This window comes from Hippocampus zosterae, chromosome 7 (assembly GCF_025434085.1).
Source record: "Hippocampus zosterae strain Florida chromosome 7, ASM2543408v3, whole genome shotgun sequence".
NCBI classification, from domain to species: domain Eukaryota; kingdom Metazoa; phylum Chordata; class Actinopteri; order Syngnathiformes; family Syngnathidae; genus Hippocampus; species Hippocampus zosterae.
The window spans coordinates 6172542-6191634 of NC_067457.1; the positions used below are offsets into that span (position 1 = coordinate 6172542).

Consider the following 19093-nt stretch of genomic DNA (forward strand, 5'->3'; position numbering starts at 1 on the left):
CATGTACACAATGTGCAGAATGTCCCGCATACTTTTATCAGTTTGAAGTTGAAGTTAAATGTTATCGAGAAAATGCATACCGGTACATTTAATAAAAATGGCGATCATCGGCATGATGATGATTGATTCTGATATGATGTGGTATTTTCTAGATAATGATCAAATTAACTGTACATTGAATAAAACTGAAAAAAGCCCCAACAACAATAATAATAATAATAATGATAATAACGTTTTTATGTTAAATGGGAGGACAAGCAATCTGAGCTGGCAAGCAAAGCGCCGAGCTGTCCGTTTGGGTTACACTTAGCAGTTGAATAATTGATGCGGCAGGAAAAGGACACGCAATCGTAATCTGTTTTGAGTTACACATCAACGGCAATGGCCCTGGCAGTCCCAGGAAGTGTCGATCGAAGCTTCGTTCGTTCACATTTCGACCATATATAGTTGGGATTTTCTTCCTGTTCCCATTGACTCTCTTTTCTTCTTTCTGTCATTGGGTGTCATTAGTTTTGCCAGGATAGCTTGTTTCGGATCGAGGCACGTTTATTTTTTTTATTTTGTCGGCGGTGGGCTAGGCGTGACGTGAAATAAAAATCGGAAATTGGCCGTTTTGTTTGGAGGCAGATGTTCTGAGCTCATTTTTGAGCCCTTGGTCAAGCCCCCGTTTTCATAAACATTGCGGCTTGTTTTTAGAATGGAATGAAAAGTCTCAGCGTCGCTTAACATGGCAAGGTGAAAGAAGCCCCAACACGCGCATAGAGACACGCCTGTCCCACCGTGCCCTCGCTGGCTATAAATATAACAGCATCCAAAGAAAGTTACGAATAAGCCAGCCCTCCATGAAATTCCTCCTGTGCGTGCAACAGTCGTTGGAGAACTTAAGAGAAGTGTTACAGCCGTGTGCATTCTGCAACCGATGCCGATCACAGAAAATCAAACCTGCTACGTGGTTCCTGGTAAATGGGTGTGATGGGGGGGGGGTTTGCGGGGGGGACATTCTCAAATGGCATCAAAAGCAAAAAGTTCTGTACGACTACCGAAACTTATCATAGGAGCGAAAGAAACTTTAATTTGTAGCCCTAAAATGTCAATTATCAATTAGCGCTAGCACGTTAACGACGTTGTGGGTCTTGCAGCTCACGATTGCCGGCGCACTGGCATAGCAAGTGGTTAAATAAATAAATGTCAGAGAGTCATATGTTAGAGTCTGGACAGTGCACGCAGACGACCCCCCCCCCCCCCCCCACGCTCCCCTCCCCGTCACCCTGCATGGTTTGCGGCCTCTCCTCCGCTCTGCTGCGCTCGACACAGTGCCTCCGATGGAATGTGATGACCACGGAGCGGACAAAGCCCACCATTCATGGCCCCTCGGCCCACTCTGGATGCCCGCAACTGGGAGCCTTGATTTCATGCCCCCGGGGGGGGGGGCCATGCGGGACAGGGGGAGGCTTGTGTCCGCCCCGATGTAACTCATTCTGAAGCATCAAACACACGGGTGAAATTGTTTCAGGCAATTGGAAGGACTTTTTAAACAACGCTGGTTGTCCGTCTACTTCCTGTCAAGGGTATCCAGTGCGGAAACATAATAGAGTCTGTGCTGTTGCCATGCGACCGGTTCGAAGCATCTTAGTGACTGCTCCATTGGGTGTCGTTGATGCAGTACGCACAGATACAACACAATGAGTATTTTTCATTGTCGTCGTGGAAAATATAGCCGCGCCTTTACTAAAGTCATGTTGTTGCATACGATGTCCATGTCATGGGCAAAAATTGTTCTTCAAGCCTAATTTTTCACAGCGAAGTATCAACCATCAGTTGATTGGTTGATTCAAAATCGGTAGTCAAACGAGAAGTGAGTTTGGGGCAATGTTGAAGCTACAAAATAGATGATTAAATCCTGAAGATGGTGCAACCTCTGCCGTGCAAGACACCTCTTTGTGTGCGGAAAGGACATTTGGCCTCAAGCGGTAGACTGCACCAGCAGGCGATTAAAAGTGGCGGAAAAAAAATAATGAATAAATAAAAGCACAGTGAAAGATTTAGTACGGAGGAGATTCTCGTCCCAACATGGCCAGTCGCCGGGCAACCACTGGCCCTAACTGGACAAGCGCAAACTGCGCTAGGGGTCTCTATGAGAACGCCATCCCTCGAACTCGATTCATTGCTGTTCTTTACACTTTTCTGAGTGCGGGGCCGGCCCGTCGACCACCTCTAAGATTTTTTTTTTTTTTAAATCCTGTTCATTTACATTATCCGGAGTTCTGTAAATGTGTTGTATTTATTTAACCTGTGTGTTTTTCCCACCTAAAATTGTTAGATTTTTATTTGTATTCATTTATCTCATTAAATAAGTTGACGAGCCAGTAAATATATTAGTACAATTTTTTTTAAATGCGCAACCCACCTACATTTATTGCAAATACCGAACATGGTTGAAACATTTTATTCATGCTTCAGTGAGGACGGTAACCCAAAAGCGTAACGGAAGCATGAAAAGGCGGAGTTTCCACTTAATCTTATTCCGCTGCAAAACATGATAGCTACGTGAAAATGTATCTATCCCGTCAGCATCTTCTGCTATCTTCTCTTAATCATTAAAAAAAAAAAAAAAGATTTGTTGATACGTGTCGATCAAGAAATGTTTGTCCACTGGGATGCTTTTCGAAAAGAGTGCAACCTGAGCGCTGCGAGCCCCCAGCTGCTCTTGACGCATTCTCGCCCGCCTTGTGCGCAATCTTACGCGCGTGCGATGCCAAAGGCCAAAGTGCACGCTGGAAGGTGTCGGATGCGTCGCCAGGCACGCGAGACACGCCCCGATGCCATTTCGCGGCTTCTGATCCTACACTCAAATAGACGCGTTTGAGTGCCAATATCGGCCGCGCTGGCTAAATTCCTTCCTCCCGAACAAAAGCGAGAGGGGCGGGAGATTCAGATGCGGCGCTTCTGCATGAGGCGGAGGAGAGGCATTTTTAAAACCAAGGCCTTTTTGTTTCTCCAGGCATTTTCCAACCCCTGCGCCTGAACCTCCCCCACTGAGAGCATGCCGGCCACCCCGCACAAGTGCTCAAATTGTCCTCTTGCTTCCCAAATTTGGGGCACGAGTAGAACGAGGTCTTTGTCAAAATTTGACCCTGTCCATGGTCTGTTTGCCGGAAGATGGCTTGCTCTTGACCTGTACAGTTGATCACCCAGCACCAAACCCTTCGAGTCTACAACTAGGTGGACTAGTAGTTAGCACCTTATCTACCTCACAATTTTGAGGTGTTTGAATTTTGACTTGTGAAGTTTGCATGTTGCAAAAAAAAAAAAAAAGAAAAATCTGTGACGCCTCTGAATAATTGTGAATGCGAGTGGGAACGGTTATGTGCCCTGACATTAGCTGGCGAGCAGTCCAACAGTCACCGGCAGCCCTAATGAGGACAAGCATTTCTCAAAATGAATTTAGTCTGCCAGGCATTGTGTCAGGTGCATAAGCCACGTGAGAGGTCCGTGTGTGTGTGTGTGTGGAGATGGCCCACAGCAGCTGGGAATGCCCGTTGACCTCAAAGCGACTCTGCCAAGGTCAGCGAGGAAATCTCAAACTCGAAAATGGCAACAATCACCGCGGCCGCTGCCAAACCATCAAAAAATCCACGACGCGCCCCAAGCATGATGTCATCGACTTCCGGTTAAGTTCTGCAGCTAAATGTCAAGAAATGTGACAGATCCCAAACCGCCGCCACTGGGGTGGGGAGGGGGCCTTGTCTGTCATCTGCCCTGCTGCGCTCGTTTCACAGGGCGACCACCCAAGTCACCCGCACTCACGTGGCCGATCCGAGCCCGACTTGGAAGCGTTGTGCCTCTTCAGCGCCGAGCCGCCAACCGCAGGCGTGCCGCGGCAGCCATGCGGGATCGTGTCAACTCACCAGCCGAAACAACATTAGGTACTCGAAGCAAAGAGCAACCAGGAGCAGACAGATCTCAGCTGACTCTCTGCTGGCCTAACCTGAATTTGGTTCATCATAGAAACTAACACCACAATGCACAATGATAATAATAATGTAAACGTAGTGCAGTTGCACATAGTGTACCCTCTCCAGTTTGGTGTCACCATGTGGGGAAAGTGAAACCCTTGTAATCACAAGTCGTTTTATAGCTCATACATCAAGCCAGACACAGATTTTACGACCTCATTTATTCCACTGCTTCAGGGGAGCCGCCGCCATCTTTGCGCTTATTGTCCCGCCAGTGCCACAAGAGCCGCCTCTGTGCACTCGTCCGCCTCGCATTCTCCGAGGCGCGGGCGGGATGGATCATTGGAGTGACGTCAGCATTGCAGACGGGGACGCCTGTCGGGAGCGGCGCACGGGAGGGCGTTGGAAGAAAATCCGCCAAGGATGAGCGAAGAACTCATTCAAGGATGAGAAGAAATGGGAGCACTCCGACGCCCCCCTGTGGTTCGCAGGTGAAATTTGTACCGATGCGTTTGCTGCTGTGCGACAAAGGCCGACATTGTCCCGAGTCACGTGATGTCGCTGTAAATGATTTCAAGGGGGCGCCATTATTTTATTTTTTTACTACGTTTGCAATCGAGACAATCACCGGTGGGAAGACTTTTTATGAGACGATCGTTTGCCTTCCGGTTTGAGGAGCTTTGGAAATACAAAATTTACGAGGCTGACGGCTGTCGTAGGGCCATGTTACGACGTCGACCCACTTTCGGCGATGTTTCTCGTTTGTACTCTTTGGCCTCAGGGTATTACCAGGTAGATGCCGCTTTGGGTACTCAACTTATGGAAGCAAGCAAGGTTTAAGGTTTAATTTAAAAAAATAATAAATCAGTTTCACGTCTTGTTGAGAGTTTTGGTGTTTGGGTTCAAAATTCGGATTTCAAACATGGGGTGTGGTTTCAAGGTTTCAAACCAGATCGAGGTTTTGCTTTTGCAGCGTGTCAGGCGATGTATAGTGCTCAGTCGTTTTTTTGTTGTTGATGTTGTTGTTGTTTTTGTTTGGGGTTTTTTTTGGTCCGCTTCTATTGCATACGGTTCTGTTGCCCCATGTGCGGCGGACCCAAGTGCTTCAGTTTGAGTACACAGTATTGCTCTGACGCTTCTGTGACGCTTCGGTAACACTCTGAATGGACAGCCTGGCCTTTGAGGGCCCCGCAGGTCAAAGGTCTTGTCACTCGTTGGGACAATTGTGTGAAAGTGATATTAGCATTGGCGTTAGCATTAGCAAAGGAATGCCGCGGCTCTTTTCACTCGCTCACTTGTGACAAGACCCGAAGCATCCCAAGCACGTCGGCTCGGATGGGCTTGCACTTTATAAATACCCCCCCTAACTCCCTTTAAACATGTCTGACATTCAGTGTGTGTTTGTGTGTGCGTGCATACGTGCATGACTGTGTTTTTTTTTTTTAACAACCATTGCATTCCAGCTTTGATATGTGCACAAATCACAAATCACCACCGCTGCTCTACAAATATCTGATCCATGAATCTGTGCATGTCTCATTTGCTTTTTTTTTTTTGGCCTTCTATTCAGCAACAAATATTTGCTTTCCAATGGCCTCAGTGTTCCAGCCATAACTTTAACCCTTTTAATGCCAACATTTGACCATATGAATCAGGAACCCTACTCACCCTTCTAAACCTAACTTCGTCTTCAGTCAACCTAACAAACATGATTTGGAAGTATGCATCCAAACTCCACACAGAAGTTCAATGGCTGAGATTTTAACCCTGACCCAGATCACAGCGAGACGAACGTGCTAACCGCTTATCGACTGTGCTGCCCGGGATCCTAACCATTTAAGTTGTTGTTTTATCTGACATGAGCAGTCGTTTGAACTACTGGTACAATAATTGGACTTAAGGTTTCATACTCCTTAAATTTTCATCAGTGGCAGTGGGTGAATTATGTTGGACAAAATGGGAATGTGTTTTGGGTGTCTTTCTGGATGAATGGTGAATTCCTCCTGGTGGGCGGGTGGTTATGAGGTGACCGTGTCATGACTGTTTCCACCCAACGTGAGGTCATGACTTGTGACACGGCACATCCCGTCCGTCAGCCAGCACTTCCTGCTGTCAGCGGACGAGGACCCTCTTCCTTCCTTTGAACGGCCAGTGAATGAACACCTTCGGGTGGGGTTGGGATATCGTCACGGGGACGGACGGATATGTCAATGTACTCTGTCATTCGTGAATTTCATCTATCCTGTATGTTACACATACGTACAGCACGTTTGACAATTAAGTTGTATTCAATGTCTTCCGCCACTTTTGAGACTTGTACAGGGTGTTTTTCAACAAACGACCATGCATTTTTAGAAGGTTTCTTTATTTATTTATTTTTCCTTGAACAAGACGACAAACAGCAACGTCAGACGTTAAAAAAAATGGCAAGATGTATAGTCAGGTTAAAAAAAGGGCATGATATGGAGTACGACTAAAAAAAGGGAATGATGTATCGTGAGACTAAAAAATGATTATGTATAGTAAGACCAAAACATTGGAATGATGTATCGTAAGACTATAAAATGGCATATTTTTTATGTGCCTCATGTAAAGAGCCTGTAACTCCCTAAATATTCCCCACTGAGTTGTTCCCCATTACCTTTCCGATGCCATCAAGTGGTGATTATTAGGAGGAACCAATTGTGGCCTAAAAAAAGTTCTGCTCGACACTAATTGACGTGTCCATTCGCCAACATTATTATGTCAGATATAATATCTAGAATATAGAGCCTTCACAATAGTCGAAACAATTAAAGGGGCGTTGTGATTGCATTTCTTGTGCCGTACCACCATCTAGTGGATGCATAGCGAAACCGCAGCCACTATTGTCTGCCCCTTCCAATTTAGTGCGCCCGAGTATGAAAACAGTTTTAAAATTTGCCGTTCATTGGAAGTGCTTCTAATAATTTGAGGCACCTTAAAGTGCAGAAAATACGGGATAGTAAGACTTAAAAAAATCACAAGACTAAAAAAATGGCATGATGTACACAAAGACTACAAATGGCATGATGTAGACTCGACATCGACTAGCATCTACATTGCAGATGCTAGTTGGAATTTAAAAAGAGGGGTGGGGGGTACACGTTTTTCCCAACTTTCTTTGGAAGGCAAAAAAAGGACATCAGGAAAATGGCCTTTTGTAAGAAAATAAAACTATTAGATCTGAGAAGTCTTTTCTTGTATTTAGTGGTGTGTGTGTGTTTTTGTGATTGAAAAGAGGAAGTCAATGTGAAGATGTGCTGAAAAAAAATCCAAGTGAAACGATGGTGGCTTTGCTTAAGGACAAAACCCGGGCTCGAACTTAGGTTGACCAGTCTTTATTTTGGATTTCCCAGACGTTGTCACCGCCAGCATTTCTCATACTGACCAGGTGAGGGCGACAACGTAGCGCCTGAAGACGATGACTATGTAACGAGAGCAGAGTTTGTCGTACTTTATAAATATTATATATATACATGTAGGTAAAATATTTCTATATATAAAATACAGTATTTATACGTGGGGCGGCGAAGCTAGAGCCTAGGGGTTCTTAGGTTTTTCTGGGGGTGGGGGGGGAGGCGGCGGCGGCTATTTTATTCGAGGGAAAAAAACAATTGTGAACCGATCTCACAATGACCAATTTGGCTCAAATCCAGATCGTCTCACCTGCTGGTAGCCAACGACAATGCCGTCGTCGATCGCTACGGCAAACCAGCAAAAGTAGTTCTCAATCGTATACAGTATTTGTTTTCTTCGTTGCTTACGGTCTGATTGATAAAGCAATAAAAGCATGATGTGCGCATGCACGGTAGGCCGTTGTAAGGGTTGGGTTGTTGTTGTAATCTATATATATATTGCGCGTCGTCCCGCACGCGGTCTGTCCTTCCGTCTGTCCCTTTTCAAAACGTACCTACTTCACCGCGCCGCTGCGCGCCGCCACTGCGCGCCGCCACTGCGCCGCTCAGGCAGTGGCTCACTACGATCGCGCGGGCATCTTAGCGAAAAAATGTTGTCTACCCACAAGCATTGCAATGAAATTGTTAGTTATTTAGTAGAGCTAAACATTTCTTCATTTTCGCGATAAGCAATGAAGATGAACAAAAAGTTGAACCAAGCAACAACACTTTTGTGGGCCGAAGGCCCACCTTACCAGCCTTCCGCAGGAACTAGCTGATGAGCCGCCCGGAGGGCGGCAAACCAGCTAGTAATCTATAATACAATAAAAGACATTCAAATACAGTCAGCTTTTTGCTTTAAAAATACAAAACTACATGATAAAGCATTGAAATAAAACCCATTGATCAGAATGTTTTTTTTTTCTTCTTAAAAATAGCAGAAGTGCTCCCCCCCCCCCTCCACACACACACCAAAGCATACACACAGGTGCGAGGAATCTCAAGTGTTTCCTCTGCCCCCCCTTGTGGAGCTTTGCCTGCATGTCCTCACCTTCTGCGCCGCACATCTCAGCGTCTCTTTGGAGGTGGGCTTCTGCGTGTATGTCTGTGTGACGCCAGTTCCGCCAGTCCAGTTCGCCGCGTTGTTCAATTATGTTGCAGGGTATTGGACTCAATAGGCGGCGCAGACTCGTACAGAGTGTCCGTGTCATGCGTGGGCTCGCCCGCCAGCGTGCACGGGATGGACAATGTGCCTGCGCCGCAGTCGCAGAAAAACCTGGAGTGGAGAGGGGGGGGGGGGGGCATGACAACGTCAACAACGCTACGTAGGTGTTCCCACCTGTCCAAATGCTTCTCTTTTTGTGTGATTAAAAATGTATGCCCCCCCCCCCCCAATTCATCAGGACAACATTTCCCACCATTGTGATCTGCCCTGTGCAACTCAATCAGAATCAGAATCATCTTTATTGGCCAAGTATGTAGAACACACAAGGAATTTGTCTCTGGAATAACACGCTGCATTAGTATCATCGTAAACAACAAAATCATTGAACCATTTTAGAGTAACCAGTAGTTTTGTAGTACCATTTTGTAGTACAAGAAGAGTGACTATGTCAGTGACTGTTTAAGGAGTTAATGGCTCGAGGGAAGAAGCTGTTTAAGTGTCTACTGGATTTGGTGCGCATGGATCTGTACCGTCTGCCTGAGGGGAGTGGCTGGAAAAGGTGGTGGGCAGGGTGCGAGGGATCCAGGAGGATTTTCCATGCCCTTGTCATGATTCTTGCAGTGTGCAAGTCCTCAAGAGTGGGTAGGGCGGTGCCAACGATTTTTTCCGCCGTCCTAACTGTCCGTTGAAAAAAACAATGGCCCTGGCTTCGTCAAACTTCTGCAGGTCTTTTGTGGGTCTACCAAATATCGGGTTGCTCAGCTACGAGCTTGGAAGGGTGAAGATTTAAAAGTCAAGAGCTTACAAAGAAGCTTCCATCTCTGCTCACCCCATGAGTGAAACTCTTTCATACATGGGCACATTTGTGACTACTCGTACTTATTTCAGCATGTGATTGAATCAAGAACGGGCAGAGGTGTCAAAACCCGGTCCAGAAAAAAAAAAACGTTTGGCTTCAACTACAGGAGCTTCTACTCAACCAGCAGGTCAACGAGCCCCCCCAGGAGCTGGTCGAGTCGACGCCCCTGCAGACGTGCGTGTTTGTCCTCCTCTTGTCCACAAGGTGGTGCTAAAGAACTTGATTCATGTTGCCTGGATCAACTTGTGAAGTCAAGCCGTCCCCCTCAAGGTTTGGGCCTGTTGTACAATTCAAAACCAAGTACTTGACTATTGGTTGTAGGCCTGCTGGGCAAAGAGACAAATGCGACAAGCTTGTAGCAGGTCCTCACTGCCGTTTCCATTTTCAACGTTACCGTTCAAAGATACGAAATAAGAGCTTGATGGCTCCCGCGTTTGTGGTGTTGGCAGGTTTGATCAACTTGCGTTTGTCACTGGACCAGTCACAGCTTGGCCTGTTGGCGTAGATCACGCTCGACCAACTGTTGCAGCAAAAGGTTCCAGTCTCCAGTTAGCATTTTTTTTTAAAACAAAGTTGAAAAATGAGGCGCTGCAGGAGCATCGAGCGTACTGTAAAATGGAACTGCGCTTTTGGTGCATCATAAATTGGCGTCTCCTCACCTGTGCTTTGTCATCCAGATGGAACCACCGCAGTGCCATGAGGTGAAGAGATGAGCCATCTGCTGGTAACAAGTCACATTTCAAGTTAAGGTCCTGAAGCCAAACTTTGGGCCAGTCTGAAAAATGGAAGACATTTACACTCTTTCAATACACCATTATGACAACTTTTTTTTTTTTAATACACGAAAAACCCAGCAGCGACTTGTCTCTCTCACTGGTAGGTTCCATGCCAAAAACATCTTTGTCTGCACAATAAATTGACTCGACGTGTAACTCGCGGACGTCTCTTTGCTCTCAGCTCAACATGCTGGTCCACGTTTTTCTTTGCTTTGTGATTGTCTACTCTGTAAAAGAAATAAAGCTTGATTACAAAGAACACTTCAATTCTCAACTTCATTCTTAAATACATCACAAAATTCGAACTTATCACTCACCAAAAAAATCTAAAGTACTGAAGAAAAAAATTGTAAATTATTACCCTCCCAATTTTTTTTCCAGACCCCCCCCCCCCCCCTCCACTCCTCGAATTTTTTTTCACCCTGGACCCCCTCCCCAATTTTTTGGGAAATCACTATATTTTCATTGGGTATGTAAATCTGGGCTGTGTCGTGATTGGTAGATGTGAAATTGGGTGGAGCCGGGGCCGGGCAAAGGCTCCAGTCGGGTCAGACTTGCACTTCAGTCAACTCAAGACACTGCTCACGTCAGTTTCACATGACCCAAAATCTCGATTCCTGCCGTCACGACTTATGAGGACACCAACGGGACCAGCAATGTTCCACTTGCATCCATACGAAATGACTGTTACTCCCTCCTCAAGACTTCCATCTTCCAAAAGTCTTCCGCTACAGTGATCATGACGCATGAAAGGCTTCCGAGTGAGTTGAGGTTGGATTTAGTCATAAAAGGCAAAGACTCGAACTCAAGTTGAACAATCTATTGGACAGAAAAGCCAACGTGACAATGTGAAAGCATTTGACCAGTCAATGGCTCTAAGATGGGAGCAGCTTCAGTCTTGTGTGTGCTTGTCCAGCTCATGTGTGATGTCACATCAAGGGGCAAATGAGCACACCGACTTCTCTAACTGGGACAAAAACTGCCGTGTACTCCACAACATCAATGTCATTGAAAAACTTGACCAGAAGAGTCTGTTAATGAATTGTGCCAAGTTAGTTAAACACGTACACACTTTTTTTTAAGCTAACTTGGCCCACCTCAATGTTAAAAACATTCCAGAAGTGCTCGATGTTGCTCGGGTTGTCTATGTGTAATTCACAGTGCCGTGCAGTGCACGAGGCAGGCGGGCCGCACTCACCTCCACCTTGTGGTGCAACGTGACATCACATCAGCTTTTCAAGCACACCGCAGCGCTCAATATGTGTCCAAATGCAGGGTGGCGTCCCTTTCGCATGTCCTAAGAGTTTGTCGGCTGCGACTTTGGCCCTGCAGCCTCTTCAATCTGGTCAGGCAGAAAAGAAAAAGAAGTTGTGATGACTCAAATAACTTCTTTCATTTAAATTATATTAACTTTCATTTCTTAATATAATGTATTCTGATTTTTAGATGATTTGAAAAACTTTTTGGGGAGAGCTATTCTCTTACGGGACCTTCACATTCCTCTTAAAGTTTGTGTGTGTGTGTGTTAACTAAGACCACATGCTTTATTCTTCACAAAAAAAAACTGCAAGATGATCATGACGACTTTTCTTCATAAAAGTTAAGGCTTCTGATTGAACTTAAAACGAAATAGGTAACGGTGACGTTCCAAAGGGTGACAAAAGTCCACGTTCACGCTACCACCATCATCACCATCATCATCGTCGTCGTCGTCACAAAAATTGCTCCGCCTTTCCCTTTTTCCTCCCTCTTTTGTGGTCTTCCTTTTTTCTTTTTTTTTTCCTCCTCATCCCTGCACACTCCCTTTGTGGATGTGGCAGGCCTGGGAAACGCAACGCTAATGAGAGGCAGAGCACCTCCTCTTGTACTTGCAGACGTGGACACGGGAGGAGCAAAAAAAAAAAAAAGACAATAATTTAGGGCGATAAGGGTGGGGGGGGGGGCGTGGAGTAGGGAAGAAGGCATTTAGTCTTTCACAGTGCAAAGTCTCGGTGTTTAGAAGAAGCTCCATGCAATCACAAGTATGGATTGTGGAGCTAATAGCTGTTAAAAGAATAAATGATAAGAATGTTCATGACTTTTTTTGTTTTTTTAAACATTTTTTTTTTAGTTCAAGTATTCATTTGTGAGCCGGCGAACAAACATTCACTGGCTTGCTAACGCAGACAGTAGACATCCTTCAAGTGCCACGTGACAGTTGTCTATCTTTGGGCAACGGGCTGCAGCCAATGAGAAGCTGGCATCACCAAGCCCAAGCCCCTCCCATCCTTTCTCCTAAAAAACAATGTGACGTGGACGCCTTCGAGCCGTTTTAATGCTCGGCAGCCGCCAGGAGACGTTCGGCTCCTCGTGTCACTTCCCTCCCTCTGAATGTGGCGTTTCCTTAGTGTGATCCAGATAAAACCCTGAGGAACACCTTCATATCTGCGCACACTTCCTGACGCATGCATGACGGGCCTCTCCGTGAAGCACTCCAAAAGAAAAAGATTTTCTGCGACTTATCTTGTGGCTTTTCTCCGATTATTTCTTCCTGACTTCTGAACTGCTTCATTGTGGACACTTCCAGAAGTGAAGTTATGCTAGCAGCTTTCAAACGGTTTCTATCCCTTTAGTTTTCTCAAGCTGCTGCAAGTCATCTGACCCCCAACAGGGAAGCCCGACCTTTGATCATCTACTTCCATTAGCTTATAAAATCATCGCAAGTTGTGATGCGATAATACATGCTGATGATTTCTTTGTGTGCAAACTACGCAGTTCCAATTCCCTAGCAGTGCCCTAAACACCCTGCCAATGGGGCGTTGTAATGCCAAACTTGGATTCATGGGAGTGTCAGGAACTTGATGAAATGCATCATTTTACTCAAACAACAAGGTCATTTTCCTTTTTCATACGATACGTTTCATCAAGTCTGAAAACAGTAAACAGACTTGTGAAAACACCAAATCAGTTCAAAGCAAGTCTAGCGCAAAGTTCAGGTCTGGTGACAATCCGATCCCTTCACGGCAGAAATACGGAAAGCCCAAAAGCTGATGAGACTGAATAAATACACTTGGCGTGCTGTCTGAAGACTCAATCGATCATGATTTCCTCGAAAAGTGACCAAATCTATGGACTATGTTTACAAAACCAGGTTTTCGACCAGGCAAATGACTCATAAGTCTCCTTAAGGGGATCTGGCTATAATTCTGCTTTTGCATCACCAACTTGCGATCTGTACGTCTTCTACACCGTCGAGTACGCTCGTTAGCAGGAAGTCATGTCAGCATCCCGTAAAGACAAGTAATGTGTTTCTACATGCAATGCTAGCCCAAACGGCAGCCCACAGAATGGCGGCAGGGTCAAGGTTTACGTGGCTCCGTCTTTTTCTGTGGCAATCCGTGGAAAAAAAAAAAAAAAACATACAATTTTGGCTACCGGGCAGTTTACCCATGAGCAAGTGGGCCTCTTTATGAAGCGCCACTTCATATCCCCCAGGGGTAAAGTGATCTTAGCTCAGTTTGAATCAGAAGCTCTGACACAAGAAACGACCAAAGAGTCCATTTTTTTGCAATTAAGACCATGATGCTAATAAAAGCTGCAATGCCAGTCAGAGGACATTGTAATGGTCTGGCACAGTGCGGGAGGCATATGGACCAAATGTCGACACGGAAAACCAAGAACGGAACAACGACAAAAATCACCACTGAGGATAAAGAATCCCAGCATGGATGGTAGGTACTCCCTGATAAATACGGAATGAGGGAGGCTCGAATGAGGAGACATAAGGTTAGGGTCTGATTGACTGGAGACCTGGGGAGATCTCAGGCTGTAGGCCGCAGCCGGGATAATGTTTTGCTGGGGTCGTAGCATTCACCAAACATCTGCTTTTGTCACCACTGGGCACTTTTACATGGCTTTGTCTTTGCAGAACACTGATGGGACTGGAATAGTTGTTAGGCAGAGGACAGCGGAGATGCTCAGTGAACAGTGTTTGGAAGACATTTCTGCGTTCGGGGATCCAAACGGTGACAGTTTCTCTCAAAGAGGGGGGCGGGGGTTCTGATTTTGTATCCTGAATTAAGTATTACAGCACAGGTGTCAAAAGTCAAGGCCCGGGGGCCAGATTTGGGCCGCCACGTCATTTTATGTGGCTCGCAATCATTTTATGTGCTACTGAATGGAAACCAGGACCAGATGACTTGGTAATTGTTGCTTAGGTGGCAGCCTGATTGATTTTTTGGGGGGGAGAACCCATTTGTAACCTTTTAGTCCAGATCAAATAGTTACCGTGAAGAAACTCAAGTACCTTCAGTGACAGAAAATGGCCTCGACAATTAGTGTCGGACTATGGCCGAGATGGAAATTTGTACTTGATGACTTGTCGCGGGGGGTTGGTTTTGTGGGAACATACCAGTATCTATTTTTTTTATTTTTTTGTCCAGAAAAGATACCTTCAAAATGTTATTGAAAACTCGAGCGATCGTTGAGGGCTAGCCCTCATTTTCATTCACATCGAGAGAGACTTGAAGTGTAGGAGAAATGTAAGTGTCTTTAGGTACAGAAATGGACCAATTCCAGTCCTAAAAGGATTAGCTTTTGTCCTGTATTGGCTAGATGGGAATGGGGGGTTAGTCAGACAGATCCCAAGCAAACGTTAACTTGTTGCGTATGATCTCAACCTTCAATTTTAAAATTGAAACTCAAAGGAGAAGCCTTCACCATCTTGTCTGCAGACGTTTTTGTTCTTCGCTGCTCTTGTAGGAAACTCATCCCAGCACAAGAGGAGGAACACAAGACCGGACAAGGAGCATTGCAGCGGTTCTGTGTGTGAAGCCAAGAGCCAAACCCAGTGGCCTTTTTTTTCCCCCTCCAGTGAACGCTGCAACCCTCTAATTTGACTTTTATTTTTGGAGTGAGTTTGTTGAACTCTCCCCTTTTGGTGCAAAATGCACAGAACTCAGACATACACATTCGCTGGCACACTGCTGTGACCATTCACGAATAAGAATGTGGACATTTTAGCGGCATTATTAAAAGCTTCTTTCTCTCTCTTTTTTTTTTTTTAGCTATTTATGACACTGTGACACAAAATCATCCCAAATATTTTATAATCTAACAGTGCTCAGGGGAAAAAGTGTGATTATTTTTGGGCTATTTTCAGAATAATTTAACACATGCCTGATTTCGCCCACCTCAGTTAAAATTTCTGCAGCTCCAACAGATCCAGGTGCACAGATGTCGTCCACACCCTGAAAGATGAATACATTTCAGCTTTTTTGTTTTAATGACAGCATGCACGTGCTAAAGGTGTTTCATGGCAGCAAGTCAAGGCCAGTGACAAGAACTTCTGATGACTGGCTATTATTTAAGGGAAGGGTTCTTTCAATCAGCAATTCTATGTAATATTACAAAGCCACCGTAATATACAAAGTCTGCTGCTTGCTTTTGCTAGTAGGAATTAAATTGCAGTAGCTTTTTTTTGGCAAAATGCAATAGATTTGTCAATGCATTTACATCATTCACCAATTGGTTGATTCAAAATATTTATGATAACAGTGAATTAAAACCAATTTACAGTCATACCTCGTTTTTCGACCATAATCCGTTCCAGAAGGCTGTTTGAAATGCAAAACTATTTTATTAGCCCATGATTAGGGTCTAATACACAATGCTGAAATAACACAAAAACAATCAGATCTGCGTAAATCACAACAAACAGGTCTGGTGACAATTAACGCTACGTCACTTCTAAGTGTAAGGAAGCCGAGAGGAGTCAAGTAGCGTTTTCGGTTTTGCTCAGTTTGGTCTAAAACCTGGTTTTCGGTCGCAATCTGAGGGGTAAATATACTCAAAATTACGGTCGAAAACCAATTCGGTCAAGAGCAGAGACGTTGTGGATTTTGCATTTTGCAACTACTCCTGTTGTATTTTTAGTAAGAAATCAATTATTATTTGATGAGACGAATGGAAAAAAATAGAAATGATTAGCCATGAAAATATTTAGTAAAATGCTTTAAAATGGAGTATATATAGTATGTAATGATAATTATTATTACAATAAAATAAATTATTATTAAAATAATTTATTTTTTTTCCTCATCTATGGATGGCCCACCCCTAAGTACAGAGTGCCTTATACTGTCAAATTAAAAGGTGATTTTTTTGGTTTGGTTTGTTTAATGAACATCAAACATATACAGTAATAATTTGACGGAAAATAAGGTAAATAAAATAGAAAAAAAGTAAGACATCAGTCTTCCTTCAACACAGTTATTATGTTCAAGGGAGTAGAAAGAAGTAAAAAACTTATCTAGTACTACCCCGTTATGTGTTTAAATCTAATCAATCATTATATCAATCAGAAAAGAAAGAAAGTAAGAAGAAAGAAGTCTCCATTAAGGCTCATACTTTACCCTTAACCGTGATATTTTTACAACTTTTGGTTTGTATCGGGATTATATAGATTGATTGACACTGTATTGTTTGTTGCCCGCCCGCCAATGATGGGTGACACACTTCCTGATGGTGCTGGGGTTGGGCTTGACCCTGGGAAGGGAAGTAAACACGGGCCTACAGATCGGGAAGAGAGATAGCGAAACGTCGTCAGCGGCCCAGCCCGCACCGCCAGCAACATGTGAAACGCGTTAAGCGCTGCTTATGCAGGGTGACCCAGGAGGAGAGCATAAATTTCAGCTCCTCCTCCTCCTCCTCGAGTTGCTTTTCCAACATGTGGCGGGCACCGGGATTCTTCATCATGCGTGGAAAAGGAAAAAAGTAGAGAGATTTGTGCAAATGCATGGCAATTAAAGCCAAACTACCGACCAAAAAAAAAAAAAAAAAAAAGGAAAAAAGAAAAGGGAGCAATAGGAAGTGCTATCGCCATGTTGATCTCTTGAGTGTTTACTTGGAGAGAAGTGACATTCTCTACAGGAACTCCCAACAAAAAGTGAAAGACTTTGATGGTCTGCGCTTACAGAGAAAGGGGAAAAAGTCAGTTTTGCTGCTTGGATGTTTCAGGGAGGGAGAGGAGACCACATTGCATTCTTCTTCATTGAGGTCACCTTTTTTTTTCTCTTCTCCACCTCCTCCTCCTCGACTGCTCAACAAAGTGGAGCTGCAGCAGCTCAGCTTTCTTCTCCGTCGTCGTCTTCTATTTCTTCTACTGCACATGCTCACAAGTTGTTGCTACTCACTGGGAAGAGGGAAAAAAATATGAAGAATTCACCCAATACGGTCATCTCACCATTTGACACAGTACACTGACTGAGAAGGAGCGATTCATGTTTCACTTCACGTTCATTCGTAATAACTACACAGGCAATGTTTTGGTGAACATTTTTAACTGCCGTTCAAGTGTAAAAAGAAGTCAACCATTGGAGGAATTGAAAAATGCTTCATTTTATTGTATTTCATTCCATTTTCACATTTTTAACTGCCGTTCAAGTGTAAAAAGAAGTCAACCGCTGGGGGGAATTGAAAAACGCTACATTTTATTTTATTTCATTCCATTCTATTATATTCTATTACATCATGAATATGTATCCATATTACAAATGATTCCAAAATATGTCAAATTTCTCTCTCGCTTGCATACAATATATATGACCAATATGGATATTTTGAGGCCGACTCCGATATTTGTCAAAAAAATATTCTGATAACCAGCTGATTTGATGGTCAGGCCCTAGAATACATTTCTTTAAAAAAAACTGGACGGATGAATAAATAAATGTTTTTGATTTAAATATTTTTTGTAGATGTCTATTTTAACGAGTGGTTGAAAAAAAACACTCATATTTTGCATACCTGACCTCAATGATCAACTATAAAACCAGACGGTGCACACACGTCGCTCAAGATTCCCTGTCTTGCCCTGGAGGGAGTCTCCCAGGTCCAAAAAACATGGCGGCATTGGAGTGTCATGTGACCCTTCCCGCCCCTCTGCAAAAAACAACCACACATACTAACAGGATAAGATGGCGAAAAGTGAACGATAACGTCGCGCCGAGGCTGCCGTGCAGAGCATTTCACATCACATGTGGCGCGCAGATGATCAAATCTCACTCTGGACTCGGACCCACAAAATAGTTTCAAGTAAAGGGAACACAAAGCTTTTTTTTCGTGGCAACTTCCGTTAACAATGTTTCTGATATTTAAAGTGTACGTATGAGGAACTGTCCAATCGGGGTGAAACTCCTCAACATTCACATTTTTGAAGGCTCAAAAGCTCATGAAAATGTGACACGAATCAGACCAAAAAAAGTGGATTCCTTCACTCAAAATGGTAGTGAATGCATCAGTAAAACTTTTTTTTTGTAGTTGTTGTCATTTTTAAAACTGAAAATATGAAGGACGCGGCGGCCCGGTAGTCCAGTGGTTAGCACGTTGGCCTCACAGTGCAGAGGTACCGGGTTCGATTCCAGCTCCGGCCTCCCTGTGTGGAGTTTGCATGTTCTCCCCGGGCCTGCGTGGGTTTTCTCCGGGTGCTCCGGTTTACTCACACATTCCAAAAACATGCATGGCAGGCTGATTGAACACTCTAAATTGTCCCTAGGTGTGAGTGCGAATGGTTGTTCGTTTCTGTGTGCCCTGCGATTGGCTGGCAACCGATTCAGGGTGTCCCCCACCTACTGCCCGGAGACGGCTGGGATAGGCTCCAGCAGCCCCCGTGACCCTAGTGAGGATTAAGCGGCTCGGAAGATGAATGAATGAATGAATGAATGAATGAATGAATGAATGAATATGAAGGACGCCTGTTGGAGAGACTTCAGATTTCATCCTCTGGAAAGTTTCTGGGAACGCACCACGCATTTTTGTTAAAAAAAAAATTTGGGGGGGACAGTTCTTGAATTTGCAATATGAGGGGCAATTTGAAGGAAACGCCACAAGTTTGCCATTTCCCTTTTTAAGGTTCTAAAAATCATGATAAGATGAGGCAAATT

At 44.4% G+C, this 19093-nt stretch overlaps 1 long non-coding RNA gene across 3 annotated transcripts; it reads right to left on the bottom strand.

Moving 5' to 3' along the window:
* Positions 1-9786: 9786 nt before the first annotated feature.
* LOC127603998 (uncharacterized) lies at positions 9787-18811 on the bottom strand. 3 transcript variants are annotated; one of them, XR_007963175.1, is made up of 6 exons: positions 17958-18811; positions 17213-17343; positions 15344-15400; positions 11371-11514; positions 10056-10399; positions 9787-9916 (listed from the first exon to the last, which is right to left on the bottom strand). It is a non-coding gene; the product is annotated as an uncharacterized LOC127603998 (long non-coding RNA). The 3 variants fall into 3 exon arrangements; XR_007963176.1 differs by lacking the exons at positions 17213-17343; positions 17958-18811 and adding an exon at positions 15735-15978 and having other exon boundaries at positions 10056-10171; positions 10271-10399; XR_007963174.1 differs by lacking the exons at positions 17213-17343; positions 17958-18811 and adding an exon at positions 15735-15978.
* Positions 18812-19093: the final 282 nt, after the last annotated feature.